The sequence below is a fragment of the Emydura macquarii genome, unplaced genomic scaffold, assembly GCF_026122565.2.
Source record: "Emydura macquarii macquarii isolate MOO-44397 ecotype Brisbane River unplaced genomic scaffold, CSIRO-AGI_Emac_v2 contig_1375, whole genome shotgun sequence".
NCBI classification, from domain to species: Eukaryota; Metazoa; Chordata; order Testudines; family Chelidae; genus Emydura; species Emydura macquarii.
This window is the reverse complement of record NW_027131512.1, coordinates 1,575-15,446: the sequence shown is the minus strand read 5'-3', so window position 1 is coordinate 15,446 and position 13,872 is coordinate 1,575. Positions and strand designations below refer to the sequence as shown.

At 46.1% G+C, this 13,872-nt stretch overlaps 1 pseudogene; it reads right to left on the bottom strand.

Moving 5' to 3' along the window:
- Positions 1-3,852: 3,852 nt before the first annotated feature.
- On the bottom strand, positions 3,853-7,818 carry LOC137155688 (zinc finger protein 271-like; annotated as a pseudogene).
- Between the last annotated feature and the right edge of the window lie 6,054 nt (positions 7,819-13,872).

Below are 13,872 nucleotides of genomic sequence, written 5' to 3'. Positions count from 1 at the left end.
AAAAACCAACACTACAAGGAAGGCTACAAAACACTTTCAGGTTCATAAAGTGAAATCCCACAGAATCATAACTCCCAAAAAAAAAGAAAACAAATTTCTCCATTTTCTTCTGAATTGGCTAAGCCTGCTGTATTCAGCACCTCATTATTTGTTTGTGTCATTTACAAAAGATTTTGCATAGTCATAATGTAAGAAAGAAAAAAACAAACCAAAACCAAAATCTGCCCATCTCCCAATGTTCTGGACTTCGATGGAAAAAGTCCAGAAGCCACTTTACCAGTACATGGAAACAGGGATTTAAGATTAGAATGCTCAAATGGAGCTTTGGGGTTCATTTGAATTCCCCCTCCAGGTCTGGGACACTCATCTCTAGCCCGCAGGAGTCTGATTCAGGATCGAAGAACTCAAAGTGTGATCCCTCAGCATGGAGAGCAAAGAACATTGTGGCAAATGTCATGCTGGGAGCTGGAGGGTAGAAGTGGGAAAGGATAAACTATCCAAGGCTTGGACAGAGATTGATGTATCACAGTGGAGCATGACGGTGAATGGGGAATCCCTCCAATTCCTCTTCACCCACAAATAAAATAGAACCCAGAACACCACATTTTGCTATCCCTGCTCCAGCACTTTTAGAATCTATTTAAATCTGGTCTCTAAGGGAATCAATGCACAAAAAATAAGATTTTTTTTTTTGGCAAAACCTGGAGCAATGTGAGAATCTGGGAATGAGACAATCTCTACCTAAAGGGAGAACTCAGTGACTCTAACGATCACTCTCCTACTGTGTGTGTGTGGTGGTGGGGGGGGGATCAGAATATATAAAATAATTAGGGTTAGTCTAGACTAGGAAAAACGGGGGAGGGTCAAAAGAGATTTGCTAGCTAATCCCAGCCACTTTGATCTCACAGGCCGATGCTGTGGAGGCAGAAGTGGGATCCCTAGGCACATAGGCCTCCCACAAAAGACCCTGTGGAAATCAGTTCCTCTCAATAGTGTTTTCTGAATGCAGAGGGGGCTGGGAAAAGGCACAAGGGGGGGGGGGAGCAATAACAAGCAGCACCTCTTCCCCATACTCTCTTATCCCATGATCCTTAACATTTGATTTCATCAGCACCCTCTGTTTCCGACATCCACAAGATTCAACCATTGAATCCTCCAGTTTCCTCCCCCAAACCCATTCCTTCTTGCCCCTTCACATTTGATTTCCAGAACCCAGCACCTCAGGGGATTTAGGGAGGGGAAGAATTGCCAGCTCCAGGGTCACTCACTCTGCAGGGACCAACTGTGAGAGGGTAAAGACAAGTGTTCAAAGTGAATGTGGGACCTGGCCCAAGCATCCCTCTTCTAGTCTCCATGGGCTGCATTAGGAGGGGCATTGCCAGCAGGTCACGGGAAGTGATTATTCCCCTCTATTTGGCATTGGTGAGGCCGCATTTAGAATATTGTGTCCAGTTTTGCGCCCCCCCCACTACAAAAAGGATGTGGGCAAGTTGGAGAGAGTCCAGCGGAGGGCAACAAAAATGATTAGGGGTCTGGAGCACAGGACTTATGAGGAGAGGCTGAGGGAACTGGGCTTGTTTAGTCTGCAAAAGAGAAGAATGAGGGGGGATTTGATAGCAGCCTTTAACTATCTGAAAGGGGATTCCAGGGAGGATGGAGCTAGGCTGTTCTCGGTGGTGGCAGATGACAGAACAAGGAGCAACGGTCTCAAGTTGCAGGGCGGGAGGTCTAGGTTGGATATTAGGAAAAAGTTTTTCACTAGGAGGGTGGTGAAGCACTGGAATGGGTTACCTAAGGAGGTGTTGGAATCTCTATCCTTAGAGGTTTTTAAGCTGAGGCTTGACAAAGCCCTGGCTGGGATGATATAGCTGAGGTTAGTCCTGCTTTGAGCAGGGGGTTGGACTAGATGACCTCCTGAGGTCCCTTCCAACTCTAATATTCTATGATTCTATGTCTAGGAAGGGAAAGGAGAACGTGGAACTCATCCAGGCAGAAGGAGCTTCTGGAGGAGTTTCTCCCTTCCCCCAGCAGGAGGCAAGAAAGCCCATCAGTCAGGGCCACAACAGGGAGAAGGGGCTGACTGGTACTTCTCCTCTGCTTGGGGGTTTGCTTAGACCAGATAAAGGCAGAGGATTACTGAGCAGCTCCAGGTCAGTTGCTGTTGGAACCTGCCCCCAAAGATGGGCAGCTGGATACTTGGGAGCCAAATACCACTGATGTATGTGGCAATTAGGAAATTGATTTTTTATTATGACAGCCTTAGGATGGTGAGAGAATTTCTCTCCTATATGGAGGAATCTCTGATATCCAATGTTGCGTTAGCTCCAAACGAAGCATTTTCTATGCTAAGGACATATCAAAGGGCTCTTCCCTATGTCGATTTGCCAATCCTAGATACTGTGGGAAGCTTCCCTGCCCATTCAACCTCTTTCTTCTGTGAATTATTCAAAGTGGAATAATGTGCAAGCTCAGACTGAATCTTTTGCTGCACTTATTGAAACTTTTCCCACAGTGATAACTCAAAGTAGCACCGTGACCCCCATATTCATCATTTATTTTTGGTCGTAATATTTCATACCAAGCATACCATGTAAGATATCATAAGAAAGGTCACGATCTGCTGAAACCCATTGGTTTGTCAAAATATATATATCGTTTGTGTGTATGAAATTATGAGATTTTGCTGTATGATTGTTATTGTGAGTTTGGGAGTTGCCCAATGCTAGTACTTTAGTGACAACACCAAAAGAGATGACCAACACCTGTGTGGGTGTTGAATGATCACCACCAGCCATTGACCAGCAGGGGAATAGTAAACAAGGGATTTACAATTCAATTCTATGACTCAATTGCACAAAACCACACCAGGGAGATTGCTCAACTTAGTGACTCAGAAAGGCCCCCCAGGACATGTCTGGACCAGTATATTCCAGGCACATGGACTGAGGGTATAAAATAAGGAACAGTGGCATCATAAGGACACCTTCTTCCTCCTCCACCTACGCTGAAGGCAACAAGAATGTTGGGAACAAAAAAACTTGAACTGAGGAGACTGATCCTAAATTTAAAGGGAAAGCATGTGTATTAAGGACTGTAACCTACCTATAACATCTAGGGGGGTGATAAAAACAGCTTGATACAAATATGGCTTAGTTTAACAAAGATTTAGGATTTAGACTGCGGCTTATCTTTTATTTTCTTTTGGTAACTATCTCTGACCTTTCATGCCTACCACTTATCTACCTTTCTGTAATCAATAAACTTATTTTAATGTTTTATCTTTACCAGTGAGTTTGTCTAAAGTGTTTGGGAAATCACCTCAGGTTATGAAGGCTGGTGCATGTCCACTTTCCTTTGATGAATTGGTGAACCAATTAATAAACTTGCACTGCTCAAGAGAAGGTATTGAGCAGTGCAAGATGGTATATTCCTGGGGTGCAAGGCTGGGGACTTGGGAGATTTGCTGGTGCTTTTCTCTGTATGATTCACGAGTGGCTCAGGGAGCATTCTTGCAATTTAGCAGAGTGTGGAGCTCCACATGCTGTTGTACTGAGTGATAACAGCGCCTGGAGGGGTTTGCTGCTTGCCATTAACAAAGCATTGTGAGAGACAACCCAGTATAGTGAGTTAAGGGGGCACAGTGGTCCCACAGTTCCAGGTTGTACTCTAGGGATCCTGCCACACCCACAATCCAAGCATTTATGGGATCTCTCTCTTGCATGGATTGTCTGATGTGAAGCAAAATTTGATCTTTGAAGAAAATCTTTTCCACAGTTGAGGCATTTGTAGATTCTGTCCCATGTGAATTCTCCAATGTTCAGGAAGGTATGAGCTGCAACTGAAGCTTTTTCCATCATCCAAGCATTTACGGGGTTCCTCTATTGTGTGGATTGTTTGACATTTAATAAGCTTTGAGGTCTCACAGAAATTTGGGTTTTTGGATGTGCAATGAGTATTGATCTCTCAATGAAGCTTTTCCCATACAATGAATTTTTATCGTCTCTCTCCCATGTGCAGTCTGCGATGGGTATTCAGATTTGAGCTTCGATTGAAGCTTTTCCCACAATCCAAGCATTTATAGGGTCGCTCTCCTGTATGGATTATCCCATGGCTAATAAGGCCTGAACGTCGACTGAAGCTTTTCCCACAGTCCAAGCATTTATACGGTCTCTCTCCCGTGTGCAGTCTGCGATGGGTAATAAGATATGAACTCTGTTTGAAGCTTTTCCCACAATCCAAACATTTATAGGGTCTCTCTCCCAAGTGGATTCTCCCATGGCGATTAAGGACTGAGCGCTGACTGAAGCTTTTCCCACAGTCCAAGCATTTATAGGGTCTCTCCCCCGTGTGGATTCTCCCATGGCTAATAAGGCCTGAGTGCTGACTGAAGCTTTTCCCACAGTCCAAGCATTTATACGGTCTCTCTCCTGTGTGCAGTCTGCGATGGGTAATAAGATTTGAACTCCGTTTGAAGGTTTTCCCACAGTCCAAACATTTATAGGGTCTCTCTCCTGTGTGGATTCTCCCATGGTTAATAAGGACTGAGCGCTGACTGAAGCTTTTCCCACAGTCCAAGCATTTATAGGGTCTCTCTCCCGTGTGCAGTCTGCGATGCATAATAAGATTTGAGTTCCGTTTGAAGATTTTCCCACAGTCCAAGCATTTATATGGTCCCTCTCCTGTGTGGATTCTTCCATGGTTAATAAGGCCTGAGCGCTGACTGAAGCTTTTGCCACAGTCCAAGCATTTATATGGTCTCTCTCCTGTGTGGATTCTCCCATGGCTAATAAGATGTGAATTCCGACTGAAGCTTTTCCCACAGTCCAAGCATTTATACGGTTTCTCACCTGTGTGGGTTCTCTGATGTATAATAAGGGCTGATGGTCTACTGAAAGTTTTCTTACACTCAAGGCATTTATACGGTCCCTCTCCTGTGTGGATTCTCCCATGGGTAATAAGGACTGAACGCTCACTGAAGCTTTTCCCACAGTCCAGGCATTTATAGGGCTTCTCTCCTGTGTGGGTCCTCTGATGTATAATAAGGACTGATGGTGCACTGAAACTTTTCCCACACTTAAGGCATTTATATGGTCCCTCTCCTGTGTGGAGTCTCCCATGGCTAATAAGGTGTGAGCGTTGACTGAAACTTTTCCCACACTCCAAACATTTATAGGGTCTTTCTCCTGTGTGGGTTCTCTGATGTGTAATAAGGGCTGATGGTGCACTGAAACTCTTCCCACACTCAAGGCATTTATATGGTCCCTCTCCCGTGTGGTTTCTCCTGTGACTAATAAGGCCTGAGAGCTGACTGAAGCTTTTCCCACACTCAAGGCATTTATACGGTCTCTCTCCTGTGTGCACTCTCTGATGAGTAGTAAGATTTGAGCTCCGATCGAAGCTTTTCCCACACTGCAAGCATTTATAGGGTCTGTCTCCTGTGTGGATTCTCCCATGGTTAATAAGGCCTGAGTGCTGACTGAAGCTTTTCCCACAGTCCAAGCATTTATAGGGCCTATCTCCTGTGTGGATTCTCCCATGATTAATAAGGCCAGAGCGTTGACTGAAACTTTTCCCACAATCCAAGCATTTATAGGGTCTTTCTCCTGTGTGGATTCTCCCATGGTTAATAAGGACTGAGCGCCGACTAAAGCTTTTCCCACAGTCCAAGCATTTAAAGGGTTTCTTTTTCTTCTGATACGTCTGCGGGGTTGTGGTTTCCTTGGGATCCTGGCCTCCTCCCTCACCTTCAAGGGATTCATCCTTTTTCTTCCTTGGGTGGTTTCCCAGCGTCCCCTCTGACCTGTGCCAATTACTCCAGGCTTTTCTCTGGTCTAAGCACTGGGAAAAATTCCCTCCAGCTCTTCTCAAAAACGTCCCCTGCAGTTCCACTTGCTCCAGATCTTCCTGCTGTGGATTTCCCTCCTCGTTCCCACTCACTGTCTCATCGCCTGCAGGGGGGGAGACAAAGAATCCAGGAAGGAGTCATTGCCTGGGCTGGTACAAAGGACAGAAAGGGGAATAGCAAAGAGGGAAAACATGAAGCAATAACTGTGGTGGAGACTGAGAAACTGGATTCTGCCTCTACATCCCATCCAAATATTGAAAGTGAAGTGGAGTGAGGGAGAAAACTCCTGCCATGAGCAATGTCTGCCATGATGATATGACACCTCCTGACCACAGCCTGATCTGGGTGAGATGAGGTACAAGTGAGTGCTCAGTTTTGGGAATTTTTCGTTTTTTCTTTCATTTGCCATTTAGTTCCTGTGTCAGTGTCACTGACTCCTCACCTGTGCGGGTGCCTCTTGGGATCTTCCTTTCCTCAGAGCCTTCAATATCTGGGACCCACGGCTCCTCCCCTTCTTCTAGCCGGGCGATCAAGTCAGGTTTGGAAACGGAGAGTCCTGTTCAGGGGGTGAAATCAGGCATGAGCAGAGCGCACTGAGGAAAGGTGGAGTATTTGTCACAAAGAACACATCTTGAGATTAAACTGACCCCATGATTTTCTGGGGGGTTTGTGAGATCTGAACAGATGGGAACATGGTCACTGAGCCCCTCACTAGGATGTCACTCTCACTAGGAGCTTTCAGGATGTGTGCGCTCTGGGGGACTTGCTGAGGCACACACAGCTCGTGCTAAACCCCGCCTCTGTCTAAACATCCAGAGCTCTCCCCACACAGGGAGTTAGTCCCATAAAGGGAAGTGAACAGAGATCCAGTTTGAGAGTGAGAATTAATGCAGATAGGATAATACACTGCTTCTGCCACTATGAAAGCTGGAGGGATGGGGATGAATTAGCATGTCCATTAGATTTACGACTCCATTATCCAGTTGGGAAAGGGTTTGGAAGTGAATGTCTCTTTCACACAGGAGCTGTGGACTAGGCGACCCATTTCCCTGTAATCTAACTGACCAGGGAAAAATCTGACCAGATTCAGAAATGGAGGCCCCATGGCTTCAGATAGCTGATGGGGCAGGAATCCTTACCCAGTGAGGTCACAGTCTCATAATTCTCCTGCATCACGTTCCTGTACAGGGCTCTCTGACTGGGGTCCAGCAGAGCCCCCTGCCCCTCGGTGAAATACACAGCCACCTCCTCGAAGGTCACCGGCATCTGAAACAACAGGCGCTCCCCACTCAGTACCTGCTGCCCAGCCACAATCCCACTGTTCATGGGGGAAGAAGCACAAAACAGGACAGCTCTCGGAGGGCCAGAGGAGCAGAATCTCATCCCCACTCTGCTCAAAGTGGCCAGGAGGCTCCAGGGAACAGAGAGAAGGTGAGAGCTCCTTGTCCCTCCCTGCAGATAGAGGAGGGCAGGATCTTCTCATTTACCACACACTTACTAGGTGCAGGCTGGGTATGGGAAGTAGAGTTCTACGCTGGGAACAAGGACAGGAATCCCAGCACCTTCCTTTTGTATTTCACCGCAGTCTCTGCCTAGTGGGTTCAGGCTCTAGCACTCTGGTCTGTTTTCCCAGCCCTGTCCAGGGGGGGGGTTGTTTCCTGTTTCAGAAATGGGGGAATGTTCACCCCTACCCCCCATGGGCCTGTTCATAAACCAGGCCCTAGGCTGAGCATATCCCAGCAGGTTATCGTAAACTGTCCCTCTCCCTGCCTCTCCCTGTGTATTTCCTGTCCCTCCCCCTTTACAACAGCCCTCCCCCAAAAAACCCTACCTGAGCTGGATCCATCACAGCCATTTCCCTTCCCCGTCCCCTAGAAAAATGGGATGATCTGGAGCAAAATGTGGTTGTTATTCTGCAGCCTGTCAGGGAAAGAAAGACAATTGGGGAGGTTTCCAAATTAGCATCAGTCCATTTCACACCCCGATTCCCCCCAGGCTTTTTCCCTGTAGACAGACACTCTAGATTCCACCACGCTGGAAAACCCTGTTATGTTATTACAAAACAGAGCTGACCCCTTCTACTGAGACTAAACCCATGAGACACTTTTCAACGCTCCCAATAACAGAGTTTCTGAGCGAAACACTAGAAAAGAGCAGATTTAAAGGAGCCACTTTGGGGAATTCCCACTGACACTGTCCCTGGGGCAGCACACTCCCCACTGCTGGGGACAGTTAATAACAGAGCCTCCTTGTGCTGCTCCTGCAGTCCCCAGGGACAGTCTGGTCAATGCTGATCTCATTTGCCCATTTGGACTCAGAATGAAACCGGAGAACCGGTTCAAACCGGTATTTCGTATTTGAACTGAAACCAAATCTGAACCATAATTTTGTTTTACCGACAGAACCTGAACTGAACAAAAAAAGGGTGCGGGTGGGGGACCTGTTGAAATAGATTCCGAATTTTTTTAAACTCAATAGTTTAAAAAAAAAAAAAAAAAAAAACTACAGTGATCTTATTTTCATGTGAACAGAAAACAACAAAACAGCCAATGGGCTGGTGCTGGCTCCCAGAACGGCTGCTCCAGGACAGTGAGAAGAGAACGAGAATAGAAGGGGGCAGCCCACATGTGCAGGGAGGGAGAGGGGAGGCTTGGGAGCTTCCTGCGCACCCTGGAGGAATAAGGAGGGGCCAGATGTAGATGAACCATCTCTGAGATGTCCCCTGGGGACAGAATAGGTGGGATGCTCCCTGGATCTGAAGTTCCTAACAACTCTTCAAGCCCAAGGGCAAAGGAAATGGCTGCCCAACCTTCTCCCCTTAGACAGGTCTCTGCCCACCATCCCCAATGCCTGGGGCAGCTGCTCCCTTCAGTTGCTCCACTTGAAGCAGGGTTCATGCTCCAAATTCCATTCCCCACTGAAGCCAGCTGCAGAGCCCAGTCCCAACCCATCCAGGTCAATATGATACCCACCTCCAACCCCCCACTCCACTCCCAGAGTTGATCTTTCTCTTCACCCATCCTAGCTGGCTATGGCAGACTCAGATTCAGAGCCAAGTTTTGCATGGGAGGCAGGCCAGTCTGTATGCAGCACAGTGTGTTCTTGGTGGTGCTGCTGGCCCAGCCCTGCTGCTGCAGTGAGCATGCCTGAGCGACTCCTGGAGCTCAGGGATTTCTGCCAGCACGTGACCACCTCAAGCCATGAACTGACAAAAGCAGAACGGAGGGCCGCTGAAGGCATCATAATTGCACTTAAGTTTGATCAAGTGATGAAAAAGATTCTTCAATCTGCACTGACCATGGGTGATTTTATGGTGTTTGGTTAAAATGCCAACTGAAAATATCAAAAGTTTCTTCTCCATTTACTGAATCCTTACTAGCGTCAATGAAAAAATGAGGGGGAAAAAAAAACTGTTGGAATGATATCTTTCTCATATATACCTCTTGAGCCTAGATATCAATTCTCACTGCTACAAGAGGACAAAGTCAAGGCAAAATTTTACTTAACCAAAACATAGATGAAGATGGAAAATGTTTGAGTCAGAAATAATGATGTCACAGAATGAATGTCAGACACGTGTGAAATTGAACGATGAATTGGAACTTCTTCTGAAAGCTTGTGAAATGTCCAAAAAGGAAGCGATATCTGGACAAAGAAAGCCCAAAAAAGGATTGGGCCAATTCTTGATTCATTTGCAGATAAGCCACGTCTCAATAAGACAGAAAACATGTCAAACTACTGGGAACATCAGAAGAATGTTATGCCCAAGCTGTATCAACCAACAAAAACTGTACTGGCAGATCCAGCAACACGAGTGTGGAAAGAAAATTTCCAGGTCTCAAATGTATCCTTTCACTGCATAGGTCCAATATGACAAAGCAAATATTTAAAGATGTTATTTTAGATTGCTCAAATTGTTCATAAAAAATGATGTTCATTTGACAACACAAAAACACTAGAAAAATTCATGGAAAGTTAAAAAATAAGTAGTCAAAAATGAAGTTTCCATTTTAAGTTGCAGCTCTTTTTTGAATATTTGTATTTTCCCTCCAGTCTCCCCATAGTCCCCCCTCTCTCCACATCCCCTTTCCTTCTCTTTATCTCCCCCTCAGTTTCCCTCTATTCCCCTGAGCCCCATAAATCACCCCCTGCCCCCTAATTCCTGTGTATTCCCTCATCCTCTCTTCAGTGGACATCCCCATGGCTCCATCCTGTCTCCCAGTCATCCTCCTCCTGCACCCTCACACATCCCTGGTCACCCCCCTCCCCCCCCCACACTGCCTGCTTGCTCTCAGAGCCCATGACCCCTCTTTAGCCCCCTTCCAACTCACACACTTCTCTGGCTTTCCAGGTGTCACTGTTCCTGCCCTAATCCCTCACAGTCACTGCAAACAATGGGCACTGACAGCCAGCTTTCCTCTGCACAAAGCAGGACATCACAGCCAGCCCAGCTGGGAGCAGCATGGAGCATCCCCCTGCCCACAGGCTGTATTGTCATAGAATCAAAAGGTAGATACTAAGTATATTTTCTGTGTTTACCTGTCTCATTAGAAGTTTAACGTGATCTAATTAGCTAGTAGATGATAAAATTCTGTTCCAATCTCACAATGCTTCATTATTGTATTCTATTGATTCAGAGTCAAAAGAAGGTATTAACATTTAGATGTGACTTGTACTACAATAATATTATCATCCTCATTTCTCCTTGAAATTTGTAACTCCACACAGTAAACTACCTGTGAACTGTTTGGATGGTTAATTGCACTGTGCTAATGAATAGCACTAGTTACCTGTGTATACATAGGAAATAGAGATTATCTTCAAAACAACAAGAAATCTTACTGATGACGCAGAAACAAACCATCCCGATGTGCAGAAAGAATAGCAAATATGGTAGGCGTCCAGCTTGGCTTAACAAAGAAGTCTTTGGTGATCTTAAACACAAAAAAGAAACTTACAAGAAATGGAAGCTTGGTCAGATGACTAGGGAGGATTATAAAAATACTGCTCGAACATGCAGGAATGAAATCAGGAAGGCCAAAGTGCAATTGGAGTTGCAGCTAGCAAGGGATGTGAAGGGGAACAAGAAGGTTTTCTACAGGTATGTTACCAACAAGAGGAAGATTAGGGAAAGTGTGGGCTCTTTACAGAATGGGGGAGGCAACCTAGTGACAGAGGACGTGGAGAAAGCTGAAGTACTCAATGCCTTTTTTGCCTCTGTCTTCACAGACAAGGTCAGCTCCCAGACTATTGCACTGGGCGGCACGGAATGGGGAGGAGGTGAACACCCCTCAGAGCTGAAGGAACAGGTTCAGGACTATTTAGAAAGATTGGACATACACAAGTCTATGGGGCCAGATGCAATGCATCCAAGGATGCTGAGGGAGTTGGCTGATGTGGTTTCAGAGCCATTGGCTATTATCTTTGAAAGCTCGTGGCAATTGGGGGAGGTCCCTGATGACTGGAAAAAGGCAAATATAGTGCTCATCTTCAAGAAAGGGAACTACAGACCAGTCAGCCTGACTTCTATCGCTGGAAAAATCATGAAGCAGGTCTTCAAGGAATGCATTTTAAGGCACTTGGAAGAGAGGAAGGTGATCAGGAACAGTCAACATGGATTCACCAAGGGCAAGTCATGCCTGACCAGCCTGATTTGCCTTCTATGAAGAGGTGACTGGCTCTCTGGATGTGAGGAAAGCGGTTGATGTGATATACCTTGACTTTAGCAAAGGTTTTGATACAGTCTCCCACAGTATTCTTATCAGCAAGTTAAAGAAGTATAGGTTGGATGAATGGACTGTAAAATGGACAGAGAGCTGGCTAGATCTTTAGGCTCAACGGGTAGTGATCAATGGCTCTGTAACTAGCTGGCAGCCAGTCACAAGCGGCGTGCCCCAAGGGTTGGTCCTGGGGCCGGTTTTGTTCAATATCTTCATTAATGATCTGGAGGATGGGGTAGATTGCACCCTCAGCAAGTTTGTAGATAACACTAAGCTAGGGAGAGTGGTAGATACCCTGGAAGGTAGGGATAGGATACAGAAGGACCTAAACAAACTGGAGGATTGGGCCAAAAGAAATCTGATGAGGTTCAACAAGGACAAGTGCAGAGCCCTGCACTTTGGACGGAAGAATCCCATACACAGCTACAGACCGGGGACCGATGAGCTAGGCAGCAGTTCTGCAGAAAAGGACTTGTGAGTTACAGTAGGTAAGAAGCTGGATATGAGTCAGCAGTGTGCCCTGGTTGCCAAGAAGGCTGATAGCATATTGGGCTGCATTAGTAAGTGCACTGCCAGCAGATTGAGGGAAGTGATTGTTCCCCTCTATTCGGCATTGGTGAGGCTGCATTTGGAGTATTGTGTCCAGTTTTGGGCCCCCCACTACAAAAAGGATGTGGACAAGTTGGACAGTCCAGTAGAGGGCAACAAAAATGATTAGAGGGCTGGAGCACAAAACTTATGAGGAGAGGCTGAGGGAACTAGGCTTGTTTAGTCTGCAAAAGGGAAGAATGAGGGGGGATTTGATAGCAGCCTTTAACTACCTTAAAGGGGGTTCCAGGGAGGAAGAAGCTAGGCTGTTCTCAATGGTAGTAGATGACAGAACAAGGAACAATGGTCTCAAGTTGCAGTGGGGGAGGTCTAGGTTGGATATTAGGAAAAAGTTTTCCACTAGGAGGGTGGTGAAGTACTGGAATGGGTTACCTAGGGAGGTGGTGGAATCTCCATCTTTAGAGGTTTTTAAGCTGTGGCTTGACAAAACCCTGGCTGGGATTATTTAGCTGAGGTTAGTCCTGCTTTGAGCAGGGGGTTGGACTAGATGACCTCCTGAGGTCCCTTCCAACTCTAATATTCTATGATTCTTAAATATACATCACCTATTCTTCATCCAAGGAGGGCCCTGCTGTGCCCATGGCTGGCTGCAACTATAAAAAAGCCCTGGGCCTGATCCTTTTTATATTAGATCTGCTTAAACTTTGACAGTGAAAGCATAAGGCTATGTCTATACTAGCACTTTTATCAGTAAAATATTTTATGAGCAACGTAAGTTACACTGACAGACGTGCTGGTGTGGACAGCGCTATGTTGGAGGGACACGCTCTCCTGCCAACATAGCTATCACTTTTCTTTGGGGGTGGTTTAATTATGCTAACGGGAGAGCTCTCTCCCATCAGCATAGAGTGGCTACACAGGAGACCTTACAGCAGCACAGCTGCATCAGTACGGGGTCTGTAGTGTCGACATAGCCTAAGTCGGAAGACTAAGGTCTCCAGTTTTACCCTGGAGCCACCCTCCAAATCTCATGGAAGAATTTGAACCTCCTCTGCACATGGATTGCCTTTTAAACTGATTTCAGAAAGACCTTACAAATCAGCAGCCTCACCTTTCCTGCTATGAAATTGACCTAAAAACTATACTCATATCTGTACGCATATTGATCTTTTAACCCCACCAACTCTCTTTTCTTTTTATTAATAAATCTTAGATCTAGCAAATAAGGATTTGCTGGAAACATGTATTGAGGTGAGATTTGAAATGTTCATTGACCTGGTGGGCAATGTGTCCAATCCTTTGGGATTGTAGAACTTTAAGAAAGGTGAATAACGTTTTTAGTAATCTCTCACTATACCAGATTTGGCTAGCGCCAAAGGCTGGACTGCTTAAAAGGGATGGCTTCTCGGTAACCAGTGTGGTAATACAGAAGCTGTTTGGTTACTGAGTTGGGGAATCTACTTACAGAATAAACCACCAGTATTTGGGGATTGTCTGCCCTATTCTCTGCGTAATTCTCAGTGTGGTCCCTCCAGGCACTCTGGTCACACCTTCCCTCTCCAGAGACACACATTCGGTAGGAACATGCAGCTCCTCTCAGATTTAAAGTGGCATCATGCACAGAAGGCACCGTGTCAATGGGTAGACACAGAGAAGACATACAGACTGGATGTCTCTAGAGACTTGGGATTGTTCCGGAGAGTCCCCAGCAGGATATGGGTGTGAGACAGGCTACCCACACCCCAGAGAGGCAGAGGA